Source organism: Capra hircus, chromosome 29 (assembly GCF_001704415.2).
Source record: "Capra hircus breed San Clemente chromosome 29, ASM170441v1, whole genome shotgun sequence".
Lineage (NCBI taxonomy): Eukaryota > Metazoa > Chordata > Mammalia > Artiodactyla > Bovidae > Capra > Capra hircus.
Window position 1 is genome coordinate 27,392,933 of NC_030836.1, and position 17,428 is coordinate 27,410,360.

Consider the following 17,428-nt stretch of genomic DNA (forward strand, 5'->3'; position numbering starts at 1 on the left):
CCTGAAATTTCCAAGGTGCCAGTATGCCTGACAAATTTTGGACCGGCCAGGCCCCACAATTATGTGAGCCAATTACTTAAAACAAATCTCTCTACAGGTACATATATGGGGGAGGTAGGGGAAGCTGTGTCCCTGCCAGTCTTAATCCTAGCTCTCCTGGGTCCTGTCCTTCCCTGCCCTGTGCTGCTAGGACTGGAAGGTACACCTGACCTGGACAGATGAGGGTTTACTGCCCAGGCTCTGTGGAGAAGAGCAAGCCTGTGTGTTTGGTGAGGCAGGGAGGGCGAGGAGTCATAGGTGAATGAGGCACAGGAACTAGGAAAGTAAAGGCAGCGGGAACACGTTCTCCTGCCTCCTGGGGCTCCTTCCCTACACGACAGGGCCGCAGTCAGATTTAGTTCCCCGGGAGGAGGCTAGTAGGAGGCAAGGTTGGAGTCCAGATCAAGGAAATGGAGGGCTTGCCCAGAAAACTAAGACAATCTCCTTCAAAGTCCCATCAAAACAGCAGCACTCAAATTGCATGGTTTAACCTATAGTTCCAAGAGAGCTCTGAATGCTGACGAAGGGGAAAATGAAAAGAGTGAAGAAGAGAAAGAGAACGTGATCAGGACTGAGTTGAGTCTGCAGGTACTGGAACTTTGGACAAGTCCTCATCAAAGATGATGCCTTGGTGGGGCTTCTTTGGTGGGCTGGTGGCTGAGACGCCACGCTCCCAATGCAGGGTTTGTTTCCTGGTCAGGGAACTAGATCCCACATGCTTCAGTTAAGAGTTCACAGCCAAATAAATAAAATTTTAAAAAAAAAAAAAAAAGATGACGCCTTGAGATTTCCCTGGCCATCCAGTGGTTAAGACTCTGTCCTTCCAACACAAGGGGTTCAGGTTCGATCCCTGGTCAGGGAACTAAGATTCCCACATGCAGCCGGTGTAGCCTAGTAAATAAATAAAAAATAAGTAATGCTTAATAAACAAGAAGAAAAAAAGATGATGCCTAAGGTGATAAAGTGAGTGAAAACATGAGATAACAGTGCCAAGATTGGGAACTGTGAAGCTCACACCAGTGACATGAAACCCCGCTGCTGTGTTCAGGTGCTAATCTAGGAGAGCCGGAGGAAGCGAGCTGCACGGCACACTCGTGAGGGCCGTTGCTCTTGTGATCACAAAACTTGTTCAGCCCATGTCTCCCAGTCAAGTCATGGTTCTAGAAAACACAGCAACCCAGGAAGCAAGCATGAGCCAGAAGGAATCCTTAGAGAACAGAATTTCAATAGTGAACACAGGGATCCAAATCCAGGGATCACCACCAACCACAAAATGAATAAAAGACCTAAGCCCTGTTATAATTTGGGGTGAAGTGAAAGATGAAGAAAGCTATGAAAGAGAAAGTAAAAACAAGAGAAAAGAAGAAGAACATGGGAAGTTGAGAGTCTCAGCAGTTAGACTGGTGAAGCCCTGGCTTCCCTAAGACCAGGAGGAAGCGAACGGCTGCAGTTCTGTTCTGTGTGTGAAGTCAGCCCGGACTAGCAATCACGGCGGAGCCTTGTCTCATGGGTAGTGAGCTCTAGGTTTAGAAAAGAACTGCATTAGAGGTAGACAGGCTTCCCTGGTGACTTAGACAGTAAAGAATCCACCTGCAATGCAGGAGACCCAGGTTTGATCCTTGGGTCGGGAAAATCCCCTGGAGAAGAAAATGGCAACCCACTCTAGTATTCTTTCCTGGAGAATCCCCAGGGACAGAGGAGCCTGGCAGGCTAGAGACATGGGGACGCAAAAGGTCAGATAGACTGAGCGACTCACACATTGGAGGTAGAACCAGTTCCTTACCTCCAGGATGAGAATTTCTTTCTGTATCAAGAGAATGGTATTCTTCTTGCAGATGTCAACTAAAAAATTAGTCACAGCCTGAAAGTAGTTATTTTATTTGGTGGGAATGTTTGGGACTCTGAGCGCGGCAGACAGCATCTCAGTAGCCCTGAGAAAACTGTTTCAAGGAGGCAGGAGAGGGAGTCAGGCTATATACAAGTTTGCGATGGAGGGGAACAGGTAAGTCTGAACATCAAAGATTATTGTTATGTAAGGAAACCTAGATATAAAGTAAGGAAGTTAGCACTCTTCTTTGTAGGGAAGATGCAAGCCTCTGAGCTAGCTGAATTCATTCCTTTCATGTGCACTTCAGCTATCTGGGGCCAAATCCTGTTTTTTTGATTCCTCATATCCCACCGCCCCCCTCCCCCCCCCCCCCCGCCAGCTCTTCAGCAATCACCACTGGGGCATGGCAGCATCTCCTGGACTGCAGGCCTTGTGTTCCCTTTGGGGAGCCCTCGTTCACATTTGGAAGCTTGAAATCACTGATGACTGTGGCATCCTTGTTCATTGATATGGCCGGAGATATTCCATTCCACACAGAGGAAGAGGAGTAAGTGTCTATCTCTTCTTGCCCCTTCCACACTTAAGTGTACCCTTCCCCTGTAAATTCACCCCCATAAGTGTGCAGCATCTATAGGTCCTCAAGCCCCAGCCCCCACCCCTGCACCCGCCCCTACCCAAGGCTCATCGTTAGTCCAGGATGGGCTGCTCCAGGCTGTGCACCAGAATTCAATTCACACAGCAGCTCAGAGAAAGTCCAAAGACTGAGCCCCTGAAAGAGACCTAGAGATATTCTGGTCTCTCCTCCTCTAATGCAGATCAAACAAGGGGAGGGGACAAAGCCAGACCAAAATACTAATCCAAAACATCCCAGTGCACAGCTCTCAGTTAGAAAGGACTTGAAGAGACATGAGATACAGTCATTCCCCCGCTGGTGTCATCAGAGAGGGTCCTATAGTCCCTTCTCTCCTGCTCCTGTAAGGGAAAACACTCAGATTAGGGAGAGAGGGACAGTCCCGAATCTAGATCCTTCCATTCTCTGTTACGATAGGAAAAGAAAATCCTGGTCCCTTTCTTTCTACAGGCTTCCCTGTGGCTCAGACAGTGAAGAATCTGCCTGCAATGCAGGAGACCCGGCTTCAATTCCTGGGTCGGGAGGATCCCCTGGAGAAGGAATGGCAACCCACTCCGGCACTGTTGCCTGGAAAACCCCATGGATGGAGGAACCTGGTAGGCTACAGTCCAGGGCATCTCAAAGACTCGGACATGACTGAGTGACTTCACTTTCGCTTTGCTTTTACATTATCCTGGCAGGAATTCTGAGCTAAAGACCATGATTAAGGCTATGCCTGAGGCTCCTCACCAAATGACAGAGAGAAACATCATGTGCTCATGTCACTGTGGCCATAAGATGCTATTTTTCAAAGAGCTTTACTTTACATGTAATTATATCAGAGGTCTAAGTAATAATCAAGAGGTGGTTCCCTCAAACACTCTCCCAGAGTTACTATAGAAAACCTGAAATCATGGCCTTCAAATTCTCATGTGAACTTTCATATTTCAGCCACTACCACTCACAACTTCACTTCCACCCTGGCACTGCTTACCCCAGAACAGTGGAGGGAGGAGCCTACTCTGTCCCCCTCCCCGATTTGGCCATGCGGCCCAGGGTTGATGCAGGTGGGAATCTCTGCATTAGATCCCTACAGAGATGACCAAAATCCATGCACACATTTTGTGAACCTGGAAATCAGGCAGAGCTTTAACAGTCTCTACATGACAAACTCTAATGCTTGCTTTTATTTTACTTTTGCAAATAAATATACATATATATTACATATAAATATTTGATACTATGTACATGTATTTAGTCGTTCAGTTGTGTCCCACTCTGCAATGCCATGAACTGCAGCCTGCCCGGCTCCTCTGCCCATGGGATTCTCAAGGCAAGAATACGGGTATGGGTACCTCCCTTCCCCAGGGGATCTTCCTGACCTGCATCACAGGCAGATTCTTTACCATCTGAGCCACCAGGAAAGCCCTGAATGTATATCTTTATATACTCTCCCAATTAAATAAATCATATGTGTACATATAATATATATATATATACTTACATATATACATTATATATAATGTATTTTCATTTTTAAAAGTAGAAAGCAGCATCTAAAAATCAGCAAAGGGGACTTTCCTGACAATCCAGTGATGAAGACTCCACGCTTCCACTGCAGGGGCACAGGTTTGATCCTAGCTCAGGGAACTAATGTCCCACATGCTGCTCAGCATAGAAAAAAAAATTATCACCTATTTTGAAAAAAAAAAAAGAAAAAAAATTTTTGCTTTTTAAATCAGCAAAGGCCTAAACATCTTCAGTGTCAGTTCAGAAGATGACTCCCACTGCCACCTAGTGGCAACATGCCTAAAATTCAAGGACAGGAATCAAAGGTCCTCAGGATTCATCTTCTAGCCCAGGAAACACCTGGTCTTTACACAGCAAGTTCCGAAACACAAAGAAAACCCAGATTTTGATTTACAAGTACACCTGTACAGGAATTGCAGTGGGTATGAGGAGAGATGGTATAACATTTAGAAATGAACACCAGCCTTTAAAGGTACATAGGAAGTCTCAAGTATGCCTCAGTATTCTTACATTTTTTACAATTAAAGGAAGAGAGAGAAAGGGCATAGGGGGCACATTTTTAGGGTAACGAAGGTAACCCTTATGTTTGTACACTGAAGAAAAAAATTAGTAGAGAAATCTATATTGAAGGTACAAGGAAGAAAATGGAACTTGGATTTGAAATACCTGAAAGGATGAGAAGGACTGGAATCAAGAGCTTTTGACCATATTCAGTATCACTCATTATTGTAACAGAGAAGGCAATGGCAACCCAGTCCAGTACTCTTGCCTGGAAAATCCTATGGACAGAGGAGCTTGGTAGTCTGCAGTCCACGGGGTCGCTAAGAGTTGGACATGACTGAGCGACCTCACTTTCAGTTTTCACTTTCATGCATTGGAGAAAGAAATGGCAACCCACTCCAGGGTTCTTGCCTGGAGAATCCCAGGGATGGGGGAGTCTAGTGGGCTGCCGTCTATGGGGTCACACAAGTCGGACATGACTGAAGCGGCTTAGCAGGAAGCAGCAGCATTATTGTAAATAGTAAATGAAGCAGGAATTGATAGACAATTCTTTTATTTTTAATTTTTATTGGAGCATAGTTGTTTACAATGTTGTGTTAGTTTCTACTGTACACCAAAGTGAATCAGTTGTGTGTAAACATATATCACCACTTTTCTGGACTTCCTTCTCATTTAGGTCAGAATAGAGCACTGAGCAGAGTTCCCTGTGCTATACAGGAGGTTCTCATTAGCTAACTATTTTATATATAGTATCACTAGTGTGTCTATGTCAATCCCCAACTGCCAATTCATCCCACCCCACCCATTTCCCTCTTTGATATCCATATATTTGTTCTCTACATTGATAGACAATTCTATAGATGAATTGGGGCCATTCTTAATTTTAAAATATCCATTGTTGTAATGAGCTGAATTGTGTCCCTTCAAAATTTAAATGTTGAAGCCCTAACCCTCAGTATCTCAGAATGTGAGAGTGTTTGGAGATAAGATCCTTAAAGAGGTAGGGAAGGTGGAAGGTGTAGTTGCTCAGTCGTGTCCGACTCTTGCGACCCCGTGGACTGTAGCCTACCAGGCTTCTCCGTCCATGGGATTCTCCAGGCAAGAATACTGGAGTGGGTTACCATTTCCTTCTCCAGGGGATCTCCCCGACCCAGGGATCAAACCCAGGTCTCCTGCATTTGAGGCAGACGCTTTAACCTCTGAGCCACCAGGGTTTTAAGTAGTATCTCAGAATGGGATAGTGTTTGGAGATAAGGCCCTTAAAAAGGTATTTAAGTTACAATGAGGCCACTAGTGAAAGAAAGTGAACTGTTAGTAGCTCAGTTGTGTGGGACTCTTGGCCACCCATGGACTGTAGCCTGCTAGGTTCCTCTCTCCACGAAATTTTCCAGGCAAGAGTACTGGAGTGAATTGCCAGGGAATCTTCCAGACCCAGGAATTGAACCTGTGTCTCCTGCTTTGCAGGCAGATTCTTTACTGTCTGAACCACCTGAGAGGCCACTAGGGTGGGCCCTAATCCAACCAGACTATGTCCTTAGAAAAGGAAGGCATTCAGACACAATGAGAGACACCAGGGGGGTGTGCACAAGGAGAGAAAGCCGTGTGATGACACAGGGGAAAGGCAGCCGTCTGCAACCCAGGCAGGGTGTGTGTCCTCAGGAGAAACCAAACATACTGGTACCTGGATCTTGAACTTTGGCCTCCAACACTGTGATAAAATAAATCTCTGTTGTTTAAGCCACCCATTCTATAATATTTTGTTATGGCAGCCCTAACAAAGTAATATAGATGCATTCCTATTTTGAGTTTTTTTAAAATACATATTATTTGTTTATTTATGTGGGTGTGCTAGGTGTCTTAGTTCTGGCCTACAGGATCCTTAATTGTATCATGTGGGATCTAGTTCCCTGACCAGGGATCAAACCCAGGCTCACCGCATTGGGAGCACAGTCTTAGCCACTGGACCACTGGGGAAGTCTTAATGCATTCCTGTTAAAACCTGAGCCAAGAACAGGATGCCCACCACCTCTTCTGCTGCTGCTGCTGCTAAGTCACTTCAGTCGTGTCCGACTCTGTGTGAACCCATAGACGGCAGCCCACCAGGCTCCCCCATCCCTGGGATTCTCCAGGCAAGAACACTGGAGTGGGCTGCCATTTCCTTCTCCAATGCATGAAAGTGAAAAGTGAAAGTGAATTCGTTCAGTCCTGCCCGACTCTTAGCGACCCCATGGACTGCAGCCTACCAGGCTCTTCCATCCCTGGGATTTTCTGGACAAGAGTATTGGAGTGGGGTGCCATTGCCTTCTCCAACCACCTCTTCTATTACTTAATATTGTGTAGAAGGGACAAGAGAATGCCAGTAACAAAAAGAAAGGATTTAGAGGCAGAAGAATCAGAATGGAAGTGGTAAAACTACCGCTATGTGCAGATGATATTATTATACATCCAGAAATATCAAAAGAATCACTGAAAATATACTAGAAATAATACCAGTAAAACTGCAGGAATAAAATTAGAAGTCAGTATACTTCATATACAAACAATAACCTGTTAGAACATATATAATAAATCTCATTTCAATAGAAAAGTAAAATAAATTCCTAAGCAAAAATCTAACAAGAATTTTAACAAAACCTGTATGACTAAAGATATAAACACACCTAACAAACACAAAGAAATATAGAAAGACATTTCAAGCCCTTGGATTGGAATACTCAACCAAATATATCAGTTATAACTTTGTTTATAACAGGACTTCAATAAAAATAGCATCAGGCTTTTTTCAAGAGAAATCCACACTGATTATAAAGTTTATGTGAAAGAATAAACAAGCCAGAATAGCCTGAAAACTGAACACGCACATTGTTTGGAAGCTAACCATAACAGGTATGGAAACATTACAAAGTTTCTATAATTAAAACAGGTTGGTGTTAACACATGAATAGAATGGTAGGATGTTGAAATAGAATACAAAACTCACACATAGACTGGAGAACAATAGAAATGGAATATATGATGAAAGTAGCATCTCAAATCAGCAGAGAAAAAAATGGATTCCCATTTTCTTAAATAGTAATGTTACAACTGGATACAACCGCATGAAAAGTAATAAAATTAGATTCCTTTTTCACACCATAAGCAGTATAAATTTCAGATGTATCCAAATATATATTTCTATCACAGATAAAAAGCTAATGTCTTAAAAATAAAGAGCTTCTATAAATTGAGAATCCAGAGACCTACAACCCAAGAGAAATTGGGCAAAAGATACGAAGAGATTTCCAAGAAAATAGAAATATTAATGGTTTTTAAACATATGAAAAGATGCTCAACTTTCCCATGTAACAATTGCAGATTAAAATTACAGAACAGATACTTCAAGAAAAACTGGGGTTGAGACTTTCTTTTCCAACCCTGATGGAGCAACAGGGTTCAGATTTTCCTTATGCTTTAAACAACTACAAAAATAGCATATATGAAACAGTTGTTTTCAGACACTGACAAAAGGCAGCAGAAGAATCTAATTCTGGCAAAAAGAAAACCAAATGTGATCATTCTGGCTTTCTTCCTAGAGGCAATTTCAAAACAAGGGTGCCAGAAAAGAGAAGCAAACCAAGCTTGATGGCCTGTCTAACTGAGGAGAGAGACGCTGGAGGTCAGGGAGCCCAAAGCAGCTGAAACTGTGGCGCTGAATATGGGAGCAGAGGGGACTGTGCCAACAAGAATGTCACACGCCTGCGTAGAGCTCTGATTGAGACTTGCACTTGCTATCATGTCTGAGTACAGTCAGTCCCCTGCATACGAATGAGTTCCATTCTGAGAGTATGTTCCTAAGACCAATTCATCCATAAATCCTCCAAAGGTAGCCTGAATACCCAACTGACACAATCAGCCACATAGTACTGTACTATACTAAGTTTACAATACTTTTCACACAAATGATACATCAAAAAAAAAAAAACCAAAAAGAAAACATTTTTAATCTTACAGTACAATTCCTTGACAAGTTTAATAGTATATACCAGCTACATCACTCCTGCTTCTATGCTTGCTTTGGAAATCCTGGGCTTGAAATAAAGATACTGCACTGTTTAACTCTACATAGCACTGTACAGAGTAAGTCCACAAAAGCACAACCACTCGTGGAGGATGCAAGCATGTGACAATGTAAGTCAGACACGTGAACTAACTTAGGTGATTGGACATGCGAGCACATATTCACATCTTTGAAAGTTCACAGCTTGAAGGTTCATAAGTAGGGGATTTAATGTACAGTTAAATTCCATGCGGCCAGGTTTTAAAAAAAAGAACAAAAAAAGCATCTTGGACAAAACCAATTACCGAAGAGCAATAAGCAGAACTCCCAGAGCTCACACAGCCAGGCATCATCCAAATTCTTACTAACAAGAGAGAAGAGAGATCAATAAATCCAGGGGACATACCCTGGGCTGTTCTAGATGTACCCTAGGAAAGCTCAAAAATAAATTTCAAAGGGTCAAATTGACTCTAAAGATAAGTAAAACCTGCCAGAAAAAAGCCCAGCACACTTTAAAGGAATAGAGTAAAATCCAACATTCAACAACATAAAATCTATAATGACCACATCCAATCAAAAAGTACTTGATATGGAAGAAGTAGAGAAATGTGGCCTGTGATCAGCAGGAAACAGCCAAGAAATAACAGAGGTGATGGAATCGGCAGATAGAAACTTTAAATTAGCTATTATAAATATACTCAATATGCTTAATAATTTAAATATACCTTTTTTAGTGTGCTTTTTTAAGCACACTAAAAGAAATGAAAGATATTTTAAGTGAAATATCTAATACTTAAAAATAGATAATATCTGAAAAGAAAAAAATCACTTCATTGTATTAACATCAGATTCAACGCTGCAGAAGAAAATGTCAATGCCCTTGAAGACATGGCAATAGCATCTAAACTGAAACGCAGGGAAAAGACTGATATGAAAATGAATAGAGCCTCAGTAACCTGTGGAACAATATCAAGCAGTTTAACATACATGAAAGTTGAGTCCTAGCAAGAGAAAGGGGGGAAAGAAGAATATTTAAATATATAACGGCCAATAAAAATAAAGAGGGAGAGCAAAAAAAAAAAAAACTAAATTAAAAATATTTTAAGCCGATATATATATATATATATATAATGGCCAGAATTTTTCCAAGTTAGATGAAAACTATATACCCACATTTCGAAGGAGCCCAATGAATCTACAAGCAGAATAAACAAATAGAAAACTGCACAAAGCTGCATCATAGTCAAATTGATGAATATCAGACACAAAGAGAACGTTTTAAAAGCAACCAGAGGAAAAACAGCACGTTACATACAGGGGAACAAAATAAGAATGGCTAGACTACTCATCAGAAGTGCAAAAGACATAAGGAAGAGAAATAATGGAATGGCATCTTTAAAGTACAGAGAGAAATGTCAGTCTTGAATTCTATATGCAGTGGCAACATCTTCCAGAATTGAAGGTGAAATAAATAAGTTCTATAAACAAAAGCTTGGAGAATCTGCTGCCAGTTGATTGTACTACAGAAACATGAAGGGAAGTTCTCCAGGCAAAAGGAAAAAAGATGGAAGACAGGGGAGCCCCTAACATTGTAAAAAGTAACCTTGGAGATGTAATGTAAGTATAAACTTGGAGAGCACCTAAACCTGTAAAACTGTGTGGATAAATATGAAAGATACTCTTCTCAGCTCTTAATATGATTATTAATAAAGGAAGGAAAGACGATAGAAGAGGAGGAGCATGGGCTGCAAGTGCAGGCAGAGTGGTGAGGTAGGCCTCATTGTGGAGATAATACTCGTGCAAAGACTTGGAAGGCACATGGCCGAAGTTGTCCTCAGTTATATTTGCTACTCAAATGTCCATTTGGGTAAACGTGCCTCCGTAAAGCATCCCCCCTCGGCAATGTATTTCTACCACGCACTTCAGTAACCATAACTAAACCCAAAGCAAAGAAAAATTTAGATGCACTGAGAGTTTAAAGGAAGAGATTTCATATGATTTAAGAAATCGTAAGTCGTTTCATGAAGGTACCTATGTATACCTAATTCTGTATGCCAAACACCCAGCCCTGGCACCTCTAAATTCCATACACTCTACAACTGACTTCAGGAAGGGATACGATAAAGCCATTGCTTCAAGGACTAATCAAGCTGGTATGTGATCACCTGTACTCCACATTCCTCATTTCAGGTCACTGTTGTCTGAATGAGGACAGGCTTTTCAGCCAGAGCAATAAATCTCAATATGGGAAAAATTCAAACTTCGGAGAGCGGGTAGGTTAGATATATAAGAGTAGGTTAGATATATAAGAGTTGAGTGCTAGACTCCCCTTGGAGAAGTTATTAAATCATACTACAGAGGCCAAAACCCATCGTCCTCAAGGCCTGTTTATGTTTATGAGGGTATGAACACACTTATCAATGATTGCTTACATTTCTCTGTGGCCAATATTCAACCAAGACTCAGAAGTAATGATGACTTTTTATAGATTTTTCACTTAGAATTTTGCTGCGTCCTTCAGGATTATTAATAAATCCCAATCTTTGTCCTCAATCCCACTGCACAAAGTTTATGTTAGAGAAAAGTGGCGCTTGCTTCAGCAACACATATGCTTCAAATAGAGGAAAAAACAATTCATTATCACAAACTTCAAATAAGCCCCAGAAGGCAGACTGTCCCTGGGACTCAAGAGCAAATAAGACCTCAGGGGTTCATTAAAGTTGACTTTTCTCTAAAATCCTCTGAGGGCTCTTGCCTGAATGATGCAACATCAGGGAAAGTTCCTCTGAGCTGAAGTTACTTCAGAAATTGTTGCCAAGGAAGCATCGTTTCAAATGCATTTCGGAGCTATAAGAGCAGCCCCTTTTTGTGTGTTTGTGCTTTTGCTTTTACTGCTTTATTTTTACTTTATTTGAGGTAGAATTTGAGGTTAAATCTCAGCTCTTTTCAACCCCATGGATTGTAGCCCACCAGGCTCCACTGTCCATGGAATTCTCCAGGCAAGAATACTGGAGTGGGTTGCCATTCTCTTCTCCAGGGGATCTTCCCTACCCAGGGATTGAACCCATGTCTCCTGAAATATGGGAGGATTCTTTACCATCTGAACCACCAAGGAAGCCCCTTATTTTTACTGTTTTTGAGGTAAAATTCACAAAACATAAAATGTACCATTTTAAGGTGTATATATGGTGGTTTCGGAGAAGGCAATGGCACCCCACTCCAGTACTCTTGCCTGGAATATCCCATGGACGGAGGAGCCTCGTGGGCTGTAGTCCATGGGGTCGCTAAGAGTCTGACATGACTGAGCGACTTCAGTTTCACTTTTCACTTTCACGCACTGGAGAAGGAAATAGCAACCCACTCCAGTGTTCTTGCCTGGAGAATCCTAGGGATGGGGGAGCTGGTGGGATGCCGTCTCTGGAGTCGCACAGAGTCGGACTCAACTGAAGCGACTTAGCAGCAGCATATGGTCGTTTGGGATACATTCACATTAATGTGCAACCATCAGCACTAATTTCAGAATATCCTGTTGGCTCAAAAAGAAACCCCATCACTTCCTATTCCCTCTGCCTCCTGGTCTCTGGCAACCAGTAACCTGCTTTCCATCTCTGCTGATTTACCCCTTCCGGTCACTTCATATACACAGAATCATACAACATGCAGCCTTTCATGTTGGTTTCTTTCACTCAGCTTAATGTTGTCAAGGTCTGTCCATGTTGCAACATATATAACCACAGCATTTTGGGGGGCTGAATAATATTCCATTGCATAGATATATCACATTTTAACTATTTATCCATACAACAGTTGGTGAACATTTGGGTTGCTTCCATTTGGAGGGTTATTGTAAATAATGCTGTCTGCAGGTCGGCCAGAGGCGAGAGCTACGGTTCTTCTCAGGTCATTTCTGAGCATGTGCCCAGCCTTAGTGATGTGTGTGGTCTTCTAGATTCCCAGGAACATGTGGGCTCTTTTCAAAGCCCTTATTTTCAAACACAGATCACTCTCTAGCCATTCTGCCCAATATTCTTGGTTAATGTTGTGTTCGCCCCTGCTGTTATCCCTTGCCCCAGGTGACAGTTACTAACACGTGCACGTGTGCGGAGTCGCTCGGTTGTGTCTGATTCTTTGTGACCCCGTGGACTGTAGCCGCCAGGCTCCTCTGTCCATGGAATTTTTCAGGCAAGAGTACTGAGTGGGTTGCCATTTCTTCCTCCAGGAGATCTTCCTGACCCAGGGATTGAACACAAGTCTCTTGCGTCTCCTGAATTGGTAGATGGATCTTTTACCACTCTGCCACCTGGATATATTTGCCTTTAAACATTCTCCACACAGGGCCTCTTCTCCCTGTAGTCCCATCAGCCAGTGGGGAGAAGGAGGTGACCAGGTCAGGCAAAATATAGGCAAGCCCTTTTATTATCTTTCAGAGAGGCACCAAGCAGGTCAAAACAAATAACCTCAGTTCCTGGAGAATAAGGTCTGTCATACTCCTTCTAGTACTGGTACTTACATTCCAAGAGTACAGCCTACTGTCTCCAAGGCCCACACTGGGTTGAGAGCAGGAGATGCAGTCAGGATAAGTCACAATGTCACAGAGCTCTCTTACCGAGAGTCAGCTTTTTTTTTTTTTTTTTTTTTTTTGAGCCTGTGTTCCCCTGGTTGCTACAAGCTTTTGGTTAGTACCCAGAGTTCCAAGAAGGTCTATTTCAAACATTTTTGTCACTTTTGTTTGTTGCTTTTTGTCAATGAAAGGACTTTGGAAGTTCCCTATTCTGCCATTTTGGCTGTTACAGTGCTCTAAACTCAACCCCTCTCAAAGCTGATGCATCCTACTTGAATTACAAATCATATGGCCCTGCTAAGTATTCAGAAAATAAACTTTGGAATTAGTCTGATCTCAGTACATACCCTGGCTCTGCCACTTCCCAGCTGGATGACAGCGGGAAATTTGTTTAACCTCTCACTGAACTTCAAATCCCCTATCTTGAAATATGGATAATAAACACAACTCAGAACTGTAGTTATGCATAAGTAGAGCCATTCTGGTACTACAATTGAAGGTATAAAGTTTTCCCATGCAATGTGGATTTCCCTGTCTTTACCACTGTAATCTGAAGCCTGAAGGAGCATGGTTGGGGCAGGTATTGTTAGTGGAGTGTGTGTGTGTGTGTTCAGTGGGAAGGGAATCGTATAAAACCATGTATCTTAAAAGGCAACCCAATAAAGCAAGCTGTAAACAGTATATGTAATATGATCTCATTTCAGAAAAAAGAAAGGCATATGTATCCATACAAAAATATCAGGAAGGACAGACATTAAGTAATTAAGAATGCAGAGGAAATATGGTGTTTTTAATTTCTCATTTTTTCTCATCCACTTATATTTTCTCATTTGCTTCATGCACATATCTTGCTTTTGAAACCTTAAAAAATGCTTATGATATACAGCAATAATATCCCGTTTGTCCCCAGAAATTCAATGAACCTATTTAACTTGAAAAAACAAAGTCCTATATAAAAGTAAGTTATAGCAAAACAGCATGTTACAGAGAGGTCAGGATGGGCTGGTGTCAGAAGTCCTGGGTTCTAGATCATGCCTAGGTCTGCCCTTTACTAGCTGTGTGACCTTGAGTAACTTGGGTAACCTTTTTTTTTATTTTATTTGTGCATTTATTTGTTTTTGGCTGGACTGGGTCTTTGTTGCTGCTCACAGGCTCTTGCTAGTTGCAGCAAATGGGGGATAAACTTTCCAGTTGCAGTGCGTGGGCCTCTCATTGCAGGGGCTTCTCGTTGCAGAGCACAGGCTCCAGAGTGTAGTCTCAGCAGTTGTGGAGCATGGGCTAGTTATCCCAGGGCATATAGGATCTTCCCAGACCAGGGATCGAATCCGGGTCCCCTGCATTGGCAGGTGAATTCTTAACCACTGGACTACCAGGGAAGTCCTTGAGTAACTTCTTGAGGTTCTGTTTCCTAGAAGATGAAAACAACAATACACCATTCCTCTTTTTCACTATGCAATGCTGATAATAAGACATCAAGAGTAAAGCAAATGCCTGAGGGATACAAGTGTGAAGACTTAAAAGGCTACAAACTAGAGCGTGCTTGCGTGCTAAGCCACTTCAGTCATGTCCGACTCTTTGTGACCCTATGGACTGTAGCCCACAAGTCTCCTTTGTTCATAGGATTCTCCAGGCAAGAATACTGGAGTGGGTTGCCGTGCCCTCCTCCAGGGAATCTTCCTGACCCAGGAATAGAACCCTCATCTCTTACACCTCCAGCGTTGGCAGGCAGGTTCTTTCCCACTAGCTCCACATGGGAAGCCCACAAACTAGAGCAGTGGTTCTCAAATATTAACATATATCAGAATCACCTACAAAAACTATTTAGACTCGGACTGCCAGGCTCCCTCTCCAGAGTTTCCAATAGGTCTGGAGTGGGGCCCAACAATTTATAAATTCCCAGTCAATGCTGATGATGCTGGTCTGAGGACCACCCGTTGAGAACCACTGAACTATAGGCTAAAGAAAGGGACAGAATTTTCAAGGTCAAGTTCAAGCCACCTCTCTTAGTTCTGTGACTTTGAACAACTCTCTTCATCTATCTGCACATGAGTTTCCTCACCAATTAAAAAAAAAAGCATATTATAATTCCTGCTAATAAATACCATCTGCCCCCAAGATTTTTATGAGGATTAAAAATTTAAACTTGTGAAAAGAATGCATAAACTCTACTGAATTATGCAAATAGCATTAATTATATAAGTTAGGCAACTAAAGTAGCAAGAATTTAAATTATTTTTATTTTAGGAAATACATCTCAGACACAGAGATGTCTGTCAGTTTAGATTCCCAACAGTAAAGATCCATGCTTCTAGAAAGCTTCTGTGAAAATCTGAGTCCTTTGCCACTGCTGATGGAGATGAGTGCCTTGCTTAAGAGCCATGATAGAAACATGTAAATAATAATAATAATAACACAAGAGTTTAAATGTATTGAAACACTATTTTTCAAGTGTGTCTGGGTGTGTGTGTGTCTGTGTGTCCACACATGCTCAGTCGTGTCTGGCTCTTTGCGGTTGCTTGGACAAAAGAACCTGACTGGCTCCAGTCCATAGGATTCTCCAGGCAAGAAAATTGGAATGGGTTGTCATTCCCTACTCCAGGAGATGTTCCTGACCCAGACATTGAACCGGTGTCTCTTACCTCTCCTGCATTGACGGGCAGATTCTTTACCACTAGTACTACTTGATGAAAGTGAAAGAAGAGAGTGAAAAAGTTGGCTTAAAGCTTAACATTCAGAAAACGAAGATCATGGCATCTGGTCCCATCACTTCATGGCAAATAGATGGGGAAACAGTGAAAACAGTGGCAGACTTTATTTTTTGGGACTCCAAAATCACTGCAGATGGTGATTGCAGCCATGAAATTAAAAGACGCTTACTCCTTGGAAGGAAAATTATGACCAACCTAGATAGTATATTAAAAAGCAGAGACGTTACTTTGCCAACAAAGTCCGTCTAGTCAAGGTTATGGTTTTTCCAGCGGTCATGTACGGATGTGAGAATTAGACTGTGAAGAAAGCTGAGCACCAAAGAATTGATGCTTTTGAAGTGTGGTGTTGGAGAAGACTCTTGAGAGTCCCTTGGACTGCAAGGAGATCCAACCAGTCCATCCTAAAGGAGATCAGCCCTGGGTGTTCATCGGAAGGTCTGATGCTGAAGCTGAAACTCCAATACTTTGGCCATCTCATGCAAAGAGTTGACTCACTGGAAAAGGCCCTGATGCCGGGAGGGATTGGGGGCAGGAGGAGAAGGGGACGACAGAGGATGAGATGGCTGGATGGCATCACTGACTCGATGGACGTGAGTCTGAGTGAACTCCAGGAGTTGGTGATGGACAGGGAGGCCTGGCATGCTGCGATTCATGGGGTTGCAAAGAGTCGGACACGACTGAGCGACTGAACTGAATTTAACACTACTTGAGAAGCCTGAATAATTCCCAATTTGTAACTAAAAATGTTTGGGCTTCAAATGGCCAAATAATTTTCCCAGGGTCACACAGCAAAGATTAAAATCAGGATTTTCTAACTAATATGCTTACAATGCTATTTATTGATTCATCTAATTTAGACATAATTCAGGGCCTAGAATAGTAGTTATAGTTTTTTCATCATTATTTGCTTGGGCAATTACTGCCAATTCAATTTGACTGGGATTTAGTTCTCTCATATTCCCCACCCTCAGTACCCTTCTCCTCTCCTCTCAGTATGGGTACATCACAATTTTCCTTTCTCAGCACTTAACTATGTACTATGTTTCCCTACTTGCTCCATTTTATTTTTTCCCAGAGTAGATATTACCCCCATGGTTTTCTATGTGTGCCTCTCCTTAATATTTCCACATACTCCAATTCCAGGGGGAGAATGTGGCATGAGAAGAGGAAGTCAAGGACAGACTTCTTGGGACCCCAATACCAAGGGCACAGAGCAGAGAGGGTTTTGGTTCCCACGTAAATCATTTCTCTTTTGATCTGTGAGTGTCATATTCCATTTCTGGTTCCACCTACTTCTAACCTCATCTAACCTGAATTTTCCTGAGCTCCTCTGAGCACATCTTTTTTTCTTAGTTCCCTTATTTTATTCAGAATAAACTACATTCCAAGCCTAATTTGCTCAATTTTTTAAGCTACAAAACTTTTCTGAATCCCCGATTTTTCAAGCTACTCAGTTGCTATAATGTAATCTTTCTTTAGTAGAACAGTGCCTTCGGTCTAGAGTCAGAGATGCTGGCTTTTGAGCAATCAGGACTTAAGCCCAACCACCAATTTGTTGGATTCGACTTCATATGCAAAGTAAACCCAGTTATTGGCATAAATACACAAAGTACTA